The sequence below is a fragment of the Poecilia latipinna genome, unplaced genomic scaffold, assembly GCF_001443285.1.
Source record: "Poecilia latipinna isolate Pla-1442-1.1 unplaced genomic scaffold, P_latipinna-1.0 Scaffold2214, whole genome shotgun sequence".
NCBI classification, from domain to species: domain Eukaryota; kingdom Metazoa; phylum Chordata; class Actinopteri; order Cyprinodontiformes; family Poeciliidae; genus Poecilia; species Poecilia latipinna.
Genome location: NW_015114830.1, coordinates 2,108 through 17,368, shown reverse-complemented (window position 1 = coordinate 17,368; position 15,261 = coordinate 2,108). Strand labels below are relative to the sequence as shown.

The window sequence follows — 15,261 nt, the reverse complement described above, 5'->3', positions numbered from 1 at the left end:
CAACATGTTTCTACATACATACATATGATATCTATCTATCTATCTATCTATCTATCTATCTATCTATCTATCTATCTATCTATCTATCTATCTATCTATCTATCTATCTATCTATCTATCTATATGAAACAATTAAGACAACACTCCAGGTATGTGTATAGATAGATAGATAGATAGATAGATAGATAGATAGATAGATAGATAGATAGATAGATAGATAGATAATGAGCCCAGCAGATGCACAGTTCCTCCAGGTGTTTGCTAATTGCTGCTGGCTAGTCTGAAGGAGCTGAGTGGGGCAGTTGTGGGGGGTTGCTGCTCTGTGAGGCCGAAACTCTGACGCCTGGAATCTGCAGCTCTGAGGAGGAGCTTTGTCCTCTAATGTGGTGCTAGGTCCCACCAAGTGTTTTGGACAGCTGAATGGTTGCCATGGAGATGAAATGATTTCTCAAACATCCATGAAACAATTAAGACAACACTCCAGGTATGTTTTTTTGAGGAGGGAATAACATTCTAACATGATGCAAAGCTCAAAAAACTGTATCTTTAACTTCTCTGATTTCTGGTAATTTCTTCATCAGACTGAAGCAGAAGATTTGCTGGAAGGATGTGACAGAAGATGTTCTATGATCTAAGAAACATGGCTGCTTTCATGTTGGGTTACTGGAGCTCTTAACACCTGTGAGAGAGCCAGACTTCATTATTTTTCTTTGAAGCACGACTTGTCTGCATAATCAGCATGAAAACATAATACAAATGTTTTTGATTATGAAACAGAACAAAGAGCCTCTTCTGAGTCTTTATAAAAACACCCAGTTGACAAATAGACTCAAGTCTAGCAAGCAGGCATTGGCTCCTAGTGCTCAGCCGTTACAGAGAGATCATTAAAGATTTAGATGCTCTTTCAGGGCCATGACAACACTCTGCACCTCCCACCTCTCCTGCAACATCAGAGTCTAAAGAGTGAGATTGATGAGGATGGATTATCTAAACACTGATCTGTGTCTGAATGTTTCCTCTGATTTACACAACGATGACTGTGATCACAAAGGACAGGAGGAGCAACGGCTGCTTTTCAATAAAAGCTCAGGTTGATCTTTCACAAGTTAATAATACTGACTCATGATCAACAGTTAGTAAACCAGTTTAAAAATAAATACAAAACTACAATACAATGTGCAGGGAAGAAGAGGATTAACACAAATATGTTGAGCTTCTCTTGTCCTTCTTTAAGATGTGTTACTATTACCATTACTAATAGTGTTATTATTGTTATTATAGTTTTTTATTTGATTTGTTTGCTAAATAACTAAGATGATTTATTACATATTATACTGCCAAAAACTTGGCACTTATTCTGATTCTGTTAGTTGTTATTTACAACTATTATTATTATTATTATTATTATTATTATTATTATTATTATTATTATTATTATTATTATTATTATTGTTGTTGTTGTTGTTGTTCAGTGAATTTGCTTGTCCTGTTATGAAAGTCAATTTCTTGTTGTTTTGCTTGTATGTAAAGTAATTTATTAATTGGTTCTTTAGCACAGAACCATGGTTTTATTTAGATATTAATGATAATTACTGAGTCGTTATATATATCGTTATGTATAATGATATATAATTATCAGAAATATCTAAATAAAAACATAGTATTCATACGAATGTTCAATTGCAACAGATTGTGTTGCCAGAAACAGACAGGACAGATAACCATGCCCACACACACTCACACCCAGGGAGACTTTAGAGAAACTAATTAACCTGACAGTCATGTTTTTGGACTGTGGGAGGAAGCCAGAGTACCCAGAGAGAACCCACCATGCACGGGGAGAACATCCAAACTCCATGCAGAAAGACCCGGGGCCGGGAATCGAACCCAGAACCTGGTAACTGGTAAGATTAAATAAGTTTTGACTTCTTTTTACTCCTTTTCAAACTGAAAAGCAGTGGTAAGGTTATTACATTGTTAGTTTTATATTCACATGTTTTTTCTTATTCTACTTTACTTGCTTTCATTGGTTAAGAAAAACAGTTTGAAATAGATTAATAAATAAATAGGGTTTATGACTCGCTATCTGTCTATGCTAGCTGGGGCCTGTTAGCCAACGTCTGCAAAGCTGTGATCTGGAGGATTCCTGACTGCTTCAATCATCATTTTAGCTTCCTGTTGTGTGCGGTCGCTGGGCGCTGGAGAAGCCTGGCAGCAGTGGTCAGTTATCAGCCAGGTTTGGATGTCTGGTCCACTTGGACCAGATTGTTGGGGTCATTAGAGAATTTCGAAGGAGCTGGAATATCAAACATAAACAAACATAAACAAGCAAAAAATAAGTTTCTTTAAACATGGGGATGTATGCTCCACTCCCTATGAATGGAATTACTCACTGGGAAGAAGGAACATCTCCAAAATGTGTAAATAGGTTTAAAACTGAAGGTAGATGTGAGGTTTTCTGTTCTAATGTGTCGAATCATCATGGTGTTTTATTTTAAAAGAGTACCTTTTATCACATGTCATAATGAAAGGAATCTAATGTGATGGTTGCGGTAAATGATGGTAGATCAACAGTTTGGACACATAATGAAATGATTTATGTCATTTCACCTTTGAAACCTGAAAGTGAAGCAGAGAGCATCCCGTCCTGCTCCATGTCTCTGACATGATGCGTAGATTTAATTGTGAGTTTGTAAGTGGAGACATGTCACACTGACCAGAATTTGGCTGTGATCATGTCTCCTGCTGCTCTGTAGAGTCTGAATGTGATTTTTTATGAGTCTCCCTGCTGCTCTGGGACATCATCAGTGCAGTAATCACTGCAAAGCAGACACAGTGTCTTCCTGCTTAATGTTGTGTGTAAAACGGAGGTGATAACAGGAGGGGGAGATGAGACCGAGGATGAGGAGGATGAGGAGGATGAGGAGATACTGAACCTACTTCTCATTCAGTCCCATGGGACAATGAACGTACCATCAGTAAAACAAGATGGCTAAAGGCCAACGGGTTTTAGCATGACTCAGAAAGAGTCTGAGAAAGAGAAGTGATGCAGAATAAATCAGGTTACAGGGAGGAATCTGGTTAACGCAGAAAGATGGGAGAAGATGGGAGCGTCCACAAGAACAGTGAACAACAAAGCTGGATGTTCAGTAGAACTCTTTGCAACTGTGGCAGAAGTTCTTCAAGTGTTCGACTGCAACACCATCAACATGGAATCCATCATTGTTGTTATGTTTGACTCTTTTAGGGTTATAGTTCATTTTAGAGGAGTTTTCTAGGTCCAGATGAATATACAAGAAAGTAACTTTCACACTACAACCTTTTTCTTTTTTTTAAGCCTTTTAGTTCTTCTAAAACAGTTCCTGTGTAGACACAAGATACTGACAGACAGTTTAAAACGTTTCCCTTTTAGAAAAAAACATTCCTGGAGAACAGAGCTGAAATCCTAACTGACCCAAAGATGTAAATAAAATTGGTCTGAATTCATGTCAGACAGGGAGAATCTTTACATTCAGTAAAATCCTGGTTTCAGCTGGAACTCCTTGATCATTTTCTCCTCTGTTCCAGTTGGTGAAGGTCTAACCCATAACATCATTTTGCTGTAAATCAATCTTCTTCTCTCCAGAAAGTGGGCTTTATCGTTTTTAGCAATGATGTTAATCAGATGAAATACTTTTAAAAAAATGTATCTCTGTCATGATCTTTGATGACACACAGTCATGACTTTCAATTAGCTGATTGAATTAATTGCTGCTTTAACTGATGAGATGTTTTAAGGGACAAAAGAAACAACCCACATGGATTTAATTAGGAGTTACTTAACTTTACAACATGAAGTGACTCCATGTTTTAAGAAAAACAGCCAGAGCTGTGGATGAGCATCGGTGAGCTGTCCCAATACGAGATGCTGAAGTGTGTGTGTGGGTGTGTATGTGTGACGACAGGGTGGGGGTGTAAAGAGAAAGTAGGCTAGGAGGCAAATGAGAGAGAGAGAGGTGCTGAAGGTGACCTAATATCAGAGAGTGAAGCACACATTGATTGTGGAGGACGGGATTTTTGGAAGGACGTCCAAGTCAGACTGAGGATCAGCAGCAGCCAGGGTGTGGATATTTAAGCACCCTTAGATTCTCAGTAGGAAACCAGTCCTCCACTGGGGAGCTCTTTGATTAACTGGGGACGGTGTGTACGGAACGTCAAAATGTTTAATGCTTTATGAACATTTTCCCACCAAAATATCATTACAGCCTTCAAACAGCATCTTTTCTTCACCTCTGTTAGGAATTCAAAATCTTTGTGCATTTATTTTTATTAACTGGTTCCTCTTTGGACTTTTATTTTGAAGTAGCAAAGCAGGTGGTTCTTGTTCAATGAAGCACTTAGCATGTATGGAAAGTCATAAGTGACACTACTGAATATATTACAAAGGCCCAAACTTGATGTTTATAAATGAGAAAACTGTAATAAAATTGGAGGAATCTGGACGACAGTACCGGAAGCAGGTTGGTACTCTGACTGAGGAAACAATGGGGTCAGGTTACCACGAGATGTTGGAGAACCATCTGGTGTCTATCAGAGGAATCCAGCTCCTATTTAAAGGCACATCCAGGCTGATGGCCTGCAGCTGGAGCTACACCTGCCTGACTCACCCTGCAGGAGAAAAGGAGGGCACACACACACACACACACACACACACACACACACACACACACACACACACACGCACGCACTCAGCTCCGTGTTTATATGGAAATGTGAAATATTTGTTTTTATTAAAATTTTACTATGATTTCCTCATTTAATTAGGGCAACCAGTGGTAAATTGAGACCTTTAAAATGTATTGAAAAAATATATATTTGTTTAATTCCCTATTTTATTCAAATAGCTTTTTACAGAAGCAATATCTTCTGGAACTGGTTCCAGCAAGCAGAACAAACAGATAGAGGAGTGGAGGTGGGGGGAGGAGTAAAGAAGAAGGGAGAAGGAGACAGAGGAAAGAATGAGACAGAATGTACTATAAATCATGTCTGTAAATGGTCAATATGAATTCATTTCCCAGAATACCATGAGGCAAAGCTGTCGGCTGGCCTGGCTGCTGCCAGCATTGTTCTGTTTATGACAACATGTAGTAGTCATAACAGCCTGCTACACCTCCATGTTTTATAAAAATGTGCAAATATTAGTGTGTAGAAATATCTCTGCCTGTGTGCAGGTGGTCCCAGAAACGGTCTACCCCCAGCCTTCTCCTTCTGATATTCCTCTGGGCCAAACTGACACGTTTCCTCCCAGCTGTCACTGTAATTTATCCAGTTTTGTCCTTTTCCTGCTGCTGACACTGAGATAAGCTGTGTTCACCATTGATTAAGGCTCAGCACATTGATAACCTGCAGTAACAGCAACACAAGCTGCAGCTGCTGCGTTTGAAAAGGTTACTGAAGAAGAGCCGATGCGGAGATCTGTAGAAATGTTTAAAGTGTCACTGACACGATTAAACCACTGACACGACTTAAACAGATGAACTCCTGTGCTTTCATACTGAGTACTCAAAAGCTTTTCATGATACATATTTCTCACAGAATAAATACAGTATCGCGGTTTCCTTCTGAGTCATATCCCGGCGCCATCTTGTGATGTGATCAGGGTAAGTCAAACCTTAAACAGCCCTCAGTACACAGTGAAGGAGGTTGTGAGGGTTTCAGCGAAGATGTGAGCAATTTATCTGTGGTTTTGGAGTGATGAAGAAGAGGGAGCTTCTACTGAAAGACTTCCTTTCAGTAGAAGTCTTTCTGAGCCATATTATTCAGTCGGTGACTCCAATGTTTCTGGGGAGGAGGGATCCGAGAGTGAGAGGCTGGAGATGGATGTCTGTCGCCTCCAGAACACTGAATGGTAATAAACAGATCTATGTAAGTAAAGGCTGGCAGATCTGCATCTATAGGATTCTGTCAGAAATATTTATTATTAAAATATTTTGTGTACAGAGAATGAAAGCACAGCAGTAGCTCATCTTTTTAAATCATGTAAGTAGTTTTATTGTGAAACAATAATGATATTTTCTCATAGGTTTGGAGTCCTCAGGAAAAAACTCAAAGGATATTGAAAAATGGTTGGGTAGAACAAAGTTACCAGAAAGTACTTTTCTTCACACTCGGTGCTACATGTCAGCACAACATCTAGATTATGAACAACCCCAATCATGTAAAAATAAAAATATAATGAGCTGCATCCCAACATGCCCTGTTTCCCACATGGATGAAATTCAGTGTATGAAGAACTTGCCGATGTAAAAAGTGTCCAGTGTGCCCCTTTCCCCTCTCCTGCTGTTCAGACAGTACTGCCAGCACTTCATCACCTTTTGCATGCATTTGACCTGCTGGCGTTGCAGCTTCTACTAGTGGTCAACGGATGACAAACAACTCTGTCATAAAAAGGCTCGACAACAATCTGCTGCTGTTCTGCCAATCCTGATTTATCATCAACTGCTCCTTTTTGACGCACCACTAAATCCTTTGTCTGCACCTGCACTCCAATTACAGAAAACAGTAATAATGTACAAACCTGCTGGCACCTGCAGGAAGCAGAACAGGATGGGTGTCAGCATCCAGATGGAAGTCCTGTGCAGACCAGGCGGGTTTGGGCTCACTGAAGTCATTTGTAGTCTATATAATCTCTCTAGTTTGCTTCTCTCTTGCTTTACTGTGGAGCCTACAGATACCTCCTTCCTATCCATTACCTGTGTCATGTGTCGGGGTCGGGCAGCTTCGCTCTGTCTTCCAGCTCTGTCAGCACTTTCGAGGGTCAGGCAGATAAATGAGCAGATCAGGACCTCGGTGTGCTGCTGAGACATTAATTGAATTGCTGTTTTATGAAAGGGTACCACAAATGTTGAGNGCTGCTGGCTAGTCTGAAGGAGCTGAGTGGGGCAGTTGTGGGGGATTGCTGCTCTGTGAGGCTGAAACTCTGACGCCTGGAATCTGCAGCTCTGAGGAGGAGCTTTGTCCTCTAATGTGGTGCTAGGTCCCACCAAGTGTTTTGGACAGCTGAATGGTTGCCATGGAGATGAAATGATTTCTCAAACATCCATGAAACAATTAAGACAACACTCCAGGTATGTTTTTTTGAGGAGGGAATAACATTCTAACATGATGCAAAGCTCAAAAAACTGTATCTTTAACTTCTCTGATTTCTGGTAATTTCTTCATCAGACTGAAGCAGAAGATTTGCTGGAAGGATGTGACAGAAGATGTTCTATGATCTAAGAAACATGGCTGCTTTCATGTTGGGTTACTGGAGCTCTTAACACCTGTGAGAGAGCCAGACTTCATTATTTTTCTTTGAAGCACGACTTGTCTGCATAATCAGCATGAAAACATAATACAAATGTTTTTGATTATGAAACAGAACAAAGAGCCTCTTCTGAGTCTTTATAAAAACACCCAGTTGACAAATAGACTCAAGTCTAGCAAGCAGGCATTGGCTCCTAGTGCTCAGCCGTTACAGAGAGATCATTAAAGATTTAGATGCTCTTTCAGGGCCATGACAACACTCTGCACCTCCCACCTCTCCTGCAACATCAGAGTCTAAAGAGTGAGATTGATGAGGATGGATTATCTAAACACTGATCTGTGTCTGAATGTTTCCTCTGATTTACACAACGATGACTGTGATCACAAAGGACAGGAGGAGCAACGGCTGCTTTTCAATAAAAGCTCAGGTTGATCTTTCACAAGTTAATAATACTGACTCATGATCAACAGTTAGTAAACCAGTTTAAAAATAAATACAAAACTACAATACAATGTGCAGGGAAGAAGAGGATTAACACAAATATGTTGAGCTTCTCTTGTCCTTCTTTAAGATGTGTTACTATTACCATTACTAATAGTGTTATTATTGTTATTATAGTTTTTTATTTGATTTGTTTGCTAAATAACTAAGATGATTTATTACATATTATACTGCCAAAAACTTGGCACTTATTCTGATTCTGTTAGTTGTTATTTACAACTATTATTATTATTATTATTATTATTATTATTATTATTATTATTATTATTATTATTATTATTATTATTATTGTTGTTGTTGTTGTTGTTCAGTGAATTTGCTTGTCCTGTTATGAAAGTCAATTTCTTGTTGTTTTGCTTGTATGTAAAGTAATTTATTAATTGGTTCTTTAGCACAGAACCATGGTTTTATTTAGATATTAATGATAATTACTGAGTCGTTATATATATCGTTATGTATAATGATATATAATTATCAGAAATATCTAAATAAAAACATAGTATTCATACGAATGTTCAATTGCAACAGATTGTGTTGCCAGAAACAGACAGGACAGATAACCATGCACACACACACTCACACCCAGGGAGAATTTAGAGAAACTAATTAACCTGACAGTCATGTTTTTGGACTGTGGGAGGAAGCCAGAGTACCCAGAGAGAACCCACCATGCACGGGGAGAACATCCAAACTCCATGCAGAAAGACCCGGGGCCGGTAATCGAACCCAGACCCTGGTAACTGGTAAGATTAAATAAGTTTTGACTTCTTTTTACTCCTTTTCAAACTGAAAAGCAGTGGTAAGGTTATTACATTGTTAGTTTTATATTCACATGTTTTTTCTTATTCTACTTTACTTGCTTTCATTGGTTAAGAAAAACAGTTTGAAATAGATTAATAAATAAATAGGGTTTATGACTCGCTATCTGTCTATGCTAGCTGGGGCCTGTTAGCCAACGTCTGCAAAGCTGTGATCTGGAGGATTCCTGACTGCTTCAATCATCATTTTAGCTTCCTGTTGTGTGCGGTCGCTGGGCGCTGGAGAAGCCTGGCAGCAGTGGTCAGTTATCAGCCAGGTTTGGATGTCTGGTCCACTTGGACCAGATTGTTGGGGTCATTAGAGAATTTCGAAGGAGCTGGAATATCAAACATAAACAAACATAAACAAGCAAAAAATAAGTTTTTTTAAACATGGGGATGTATGCTCCACTCCCTATGAATGGAATTACTCACTGGGAAGAAGGAACATCTCCAAAATGTGTAAATAGGTTTAAAACTGAAGGTAGATGTGAGGTTTTCTGTTCTAATGTGTCGAATCATCATGGTGTTTTATTTTAAAAGAGTACCTTTTATCACATGTCATAATGAAAGGAATCTAATGTGATGGTTGCGGTAAATGATGGTAGATCAACAGTTTGGACACATAATGAAATGATTTATGTCATTTCACCTTTGAAACCTGAAAGTGAAGCAGAGAGCATCCCGTCCTGCTCCATGTCTCTGACATGATGCGTAGATTTAATTGTGAGTTTGTAAGTGGAGACATGTCACACTGACCAGAATTTGGCTGTGATCATGTCTCCTGCTGCTCTGTAGAGTCTGAATGTGATTTTTTATGAGTCTCCCTGCTGCTCTGGGACATCATCAGTGCAGTAATCACTGCAAAGCAGACACAGTGTCTTCCTGCTTAATGTTGTGTGTAAAACGGAGGTGATAACAGGAGGGGGAGATGAGACCGAGGATGAGGAGGATGAGGAGGATGAGGAGATACTGAACCTACTTCTCATTCAGTCCCATGGGACAATGAACGTACCATCAGTAAAACAAGATGGCTAAAGGCCAACGGGTTTTAGCATGACTCAGAAAGAGTCTGAGAAAGAGAAGTGATGCAGAATAAATCAGGTTACAGGGAGGAATCTGGTTAACGCAGAAAGATGGGAGAAGATGGGAGCGTCCACAAGAACAGTGAACAACAAAGCTGGATGTTCAGTAGAACTCTTTGCAACTGTGGCAGAAGTTCTTCAAGTGTTCGACTGCAACACCATCAACATGGAATCCATCATTGTTGTTATGTTTGACTCTTTTAGGGTTATAGTTCATTTTAGAGGAGTTTTCTAGGTCCAGATGAATATACAAGAAAGTAACTTTCACACTACAACCTTTTTCTTTTTTTTAAGCCTTTTAGTTCTTCTAAAACAGTTCCTGTGTAGACACAAGATACTGACAGACAGTTTAAAACGTTTCCCTTTTAGAAAAAAACATTCCTGGAGAACAGAGCTGAAATCCTAACTGACCCAAAGATGTAAATAAAATTGGTCTGAATTCATGTCAGACAGGGAGAATCTTTACATTCAGTAAAATCCTGGTTTCAGCTGGAACTCCTTGATCATTTTCTCCTCTGTTCCAGTTGGTGAAGGTCTAACCCATAACATCATTTTGCTGTAAATCAATCTTCTTCTCTCCAGAAAGTGGGCTTTATCGTTTTTAGCAATGATGTTAATCAGATGAAATACTTTTAAAAAAATGTATCTCTGTCATGATCTTTGATGACACACAGTCATGACTTTCAATTAGCTGATTGAATTAATTGCTGCTTTAACTGATGAGATGTTTTAAGGGACAAAAGAAACAACCCACATGGATTTAATTAGGAGTTACTTAACTTTACAACATGAAGTGACTCCATGTTTTAAGAAAAACAGCCAGAGCTGTGGATGAGCATCGGTGAGCTGTCCCAATACGAGATGCTGAAGTGTGTGTGTGGGTGTGTATGTGTGACGACAGGGTGGGGGTGTAAAGAGAAAGTAGGCTAGGAGGCAAATGAGAGAGAGAGAGGTGCTGAAGGTGACCTAATATCAGAGAGTGAAGCACACATTGATTGTGGAGGACGGGATTTTTGGAAGGACGTCCAAGTCAGACTGAGGATCAGCAGCAGCCAGGGTGTGGATATTTAAGCACCCTTAGATTCTCAGTAGGAAACCAGTCCTCCACTGGGGAGCTCTTTGATTAACTGGGGACGGTGTGTACGGAACGTCAAAATGTTTAATGCTTTATGAACATTTTCCCACCAAAATATCATTACAGCCTTCAAACAGCATCTTTTCTTCACCTCTGTTAGGAATTCAAAATCTTTGTGCATTTATTTTTATTAACTGGTTCCTCTTTGGACTTTTATTTTGAAGTAGCAAAGCAGGTGGTTCTTGTTCAATGAAGCACTTAGCATGTATGGAAAGTCATAAGTGACACTACTGAATATATTACAAAGGCCCAAACTTGATGTTTATAAATGAGAAAACTGTAATAAAATTGGAGGAATCTGGACGACAGTACCGGAAGCAGGTTGGTACTCTGACTGAGGAAACAATGGGGTCAGGTTACCACGAGATGTTGGAGAACCATCTGGTGTCTATCAGAGGAATCCAGCTCCTATTTAAAGGCACATCCAGGCTGATGGCCTGCAGCTGGAGCTACACCTGCCTGACTCACCCTGCAGGAGAAAAGGAGGGCACACACACACACACACACACACACACACACACACACACACACACACACGCACGCACTCAGCTCCGTGTTTATATGGAAATGTGAAATATTTGTTTTTATTAAAATTTTACTATGATTTCCTCATTTAATTAGGGCAACCAGTGGTAAATTGAGACCTTTAAAATGTATTGAAAAAATATATATTTGTTTAATTCCCTATTTTATTCAAATAGCTTTTTACAGAAGCAATATCTTCTGGAACTGGTTCCAGCAAGCAGAACAAACAGATAGAGGAGTGGAGGTGGGGGGAGGAGTAAAGAAGAAGGGAGAAGGAGACAGAGGAAAGAATGAGACAGAATGTACTATAAATCATGTCTGTAAATGGTCAATATGAATTCATTTCCCAGAATACCATGAGGCAAAGCTGTCGGCTGGCCTGGCTGCTGCCAGCATTGTTCTGTTTATGACAACATGTAGTAGTCATAACAGCCTGCTACACCTCCATGTTTTATAAAAATGTGCAAATATTAGTGTGTAGAAATATCTCTGCCTGTGTGCAGGTGGTCCCAGAAACGGTCTACCCCCAGCCTTCTCCTTCTGATATTCCTCTGGGCCAAACTGACACGTTTCCTCCCAGCTGTCACTGTAATTTATCCAGTTTTGTCCTTTTCCTGCTGCTGACACTGAGATAAGCTGTGTTCACCATTGATTAAGGCTCAGCACATTGATAACCTGCAGTAACAGCAACACAAGCTGCAGCTGCTGCGTTTGAAAAGGTTACTGAAGAAGAGCCGATGCGGAGATCTGTAGAAATGTTTAAAGTGTCACTGACACGATTAAACCACTGACACGACTTAAACAGATGAACTCCTGTGCTTTCATACTGAGTACTCAAAAGCTTTTCATGATACATATTTCTCACAGAATAAATACAGTATCGCGGTTTCCTTCTGAGTCATATCCCGGCGCCATCTTGTGATGTGATCAGGGTAAGTCAAACCTTAAACAGCCCTCAGTACACAGTGAAGGAGGTTGTGAGGGTTTCAGCGAAGATGTGAGCAATTTATCTGTGGTTTTGGAGTGATGAAGAAGAGGGAGCTTCTACTGAAAGACTTCCTTTCAGTAGAAGTCTTTCTGAGCCATATTATTCAGTCGGTGACTCCAATGTTTCTGGGGAGGAGGGATCCGAGAGTGAGAGGCTGGAGATGGATGTCTGTCGCCTCCAGAACACTGAATGGTAATAAACAGATCTATGTAAGTAAAGGCTGGCAGATCTGCATCTATAGGATTCTGTCAGAAATATTTATTATTAAAATATTTTGTGTACAGAGAATGAAAGCACAGCAGTAGCTCATCTTTTTAAATCATGTAAGTAGTTTTATTGTGAAACAATAATGATATTTTCTCATAGGTTTGGAGTCCTCAGGAAAAAACTCAAAGGATATTGAAAAATGGTTGGGTAGAACAAAGTTACCAGAAAGTACTTTTCTTCACACTCGGTGCTACATGTCAGCACAACATCTAGATTATGAACAACCCCAATCATGTAAAAATAAAAATATAATGAGCTGCATCCCAACATGCCCTGTTTCCCACATGGATGAAATTCAGTGTATGAAGAACTTGCCGATGTAAAAAGTGTCCAGTGTGCCCCTTTCCCCTCTCCTGCTGTTCAGACAGTACTGCCAGCACTTCATCACCTTTTGCATGCATTTGACCTGCTGGCGTTGCAGCTTCTACTAGTGGTCAACGGATGACAAACAACTCTGTCATAAAAAGGCTCGACAACAATCTGCTGCTGTTCTGCCAATCCTGATTTATCATCAACTGCTCCTTTTTGACGCACCACTAAATCCTTTGTCTGCACCTGCACTCCAATTACAGAAAACAGTAATAATGTACAAACCTGCTGGCACCTGCAGGAAGCAGAACAGGATGGGTGTCAGCATCCAGATGGAAGTCCTGTGCAGACCAGGCGGGTTTGGGCTCACTGAAGTCATTTGTAGTCTATATAATCTCTCTAGTTTGCTTCTCTCTTGCTTTACTGTGGAGCCTACAGATACCTCCTTCCTATCCATTACCTGTGTCATGTGTCGGGGTCGGGCAGCTTCGCTCTGTCTTCCAGCTCTGTCAGCACTTTCGAGGGTCAGGCAGATAAATGAGCAGATCAGGACCTCGGTGTGCTGCTGAGACATTAATTGAATTGCTGTTTTATGAAAGGGTACCACAAATGTTGAGTTCCTGGAATTTCACTGATTCATTTTCAGTAAGGGCCTGCGACAGACTGGCGACCTTTCCAGGGTGACCCCGCCTCTCGCCCGGAATGTTAGCTGGAGATAGGCACCAGTACCTCCCGACCCCACTAAGGGACAAGGGTGTAAGAAAATGGATGGATGGATGGATGGATGGATGGATGGATGGATGGATGGATGGATGGATGGATAGATGGATGGATGGATGGATGGATGGATGGATGGATGAATGGATGGATGGATTTTCAGTAAGTCTAAATTCATTATTGCCTTTTATTATTTCAGTGTCATTCGTGGGGTTTTTAGTCCCAGAGGAGCACCAACAGTTTTGTCGGTGTGTGCACATTGTGTCTCTGCAGCACATAACAATAATTTTTATTATCCCAACAAATGGCGGCAGCACATGTGCTGAGGCTGCAGATGACATCCCAACACATCCACAAGGAGCACAGCTCTGAATCACGACTGGACTCACTGCTGGCTGTGTGTCTGACCGATGCGGGGTCAAAGGTAAGGTTGGGCTGCCGGTCCACACACAACATGCCGATGTGAGTGGACCAGCAGCCCTCCAGCATGTCATGAATAATAAAAGAGAGCCAGAAAACACACATGTCTCTGTACGGCGGCTGAGACTGGACAGTCTTCATCCACCTCAGCTTCGTGTCAGACCTTTGTTCATAGGAGATGAAGGTTACAGATTCAGCATCATGCCTTCAGTGCTTGTGTGTTGTTGTGCTGATTTTTATTCAACTCAGCAGCCTCTCTGGTACAACAACAACATTTTTCCTCGTGACGTTTTCAAAATCTGACTGTACACATTTCCTTACAGCAGCCTTCACAGGCCAGTGAGGCTCTTCAAGGCTCATTAGATGTGATCATATACAGGAGCCGGAGAAGACCAGCGTTAGATAGAACCTCATACATCAATGGGAAGAAAAACTAAATCAGAAAGAGAACCCAGGATCTTCTTGCTTCAAAAAACGGCTTGGAAAAATGATTCATGCTTGACCTGTATTTTATTTTGTGACATAACAATCTTCAGTGTATTTTGTCGTAAAATACCAGATTAAATTCTCTTAACATGCATGCATGGCAAATAAACTGTGCATTTTTTTAACTTAAAATTTGATAAAATTCTCCTTTGCTCAGTTGCACATCTATCAGATCACAGTATGCTATTGCTATTCTGATAACTGCACAGTGTTTTTTTTTTTAGTTTATATTCTTGTGCAGTATAATATAATTACTGTAAATCTTCCTTTTCTATATTTTGAACCTTTTTTGATCATTTGTATGAACTTACATATCTTGATGCTGCTGTTACACTTGAATTTTCCCAATTTGGGACATTAAAGAATAGTTCTGTTCTGTTCTAATATTAACTATTTTATGCAATGTTTTGTACATTTGACTTTAAACGCAGTTTAGATAATTTTTAGTAATACATTTATCTTAGCAAAATATAAAAAATAGGAGAAAAGAGCAATCTTTTTTAAACAAAACAAAATTCTCATCAGTATTCTGCAGAGACGTGAACGGAACCACTCTTAACTTCAGTGTGTTGGAACATAAGGAAATATAAAACATGCAAGACAGGCGATCTTTGAGGACTGACTTTTAAAGCCATCAGGTCAGTCATTCATCGTCACAGTCTGAACTAAAACCCAAACAGACACTCAAATCTCAATGGTTGATCTGTTTTGTAAAAAATAAAAGACAGAAATGTAACGATCCAGGT

At 39.9% G+C, this 15,261-nt stretch overlaps 1 long non-coding RNA gene across 1 annotated transcript in view; it reads right to left on the bottom strand.

Annotated features, from left to right (window-relative positions):
- The window catches only part of LOC106936779 (uncharacterized), a 44,314-nt gene extending 29,956 nt beyond the window's left edge, over positions 1 to 14,358 (bottom strand). The window contains exon 1 of the long non-coding RNA XR_001422217.1: positions 14,339 to 14,358. This is a non-coding gene — a long non-coding RNA (uncharacterized LOC106936779). The remainder of the gene's footprint in view (positions 1 to 14,338) is intronic.
- Between the last annotated feature and the right edge of the window lie 903 nt (positions 14,359 to 15,261).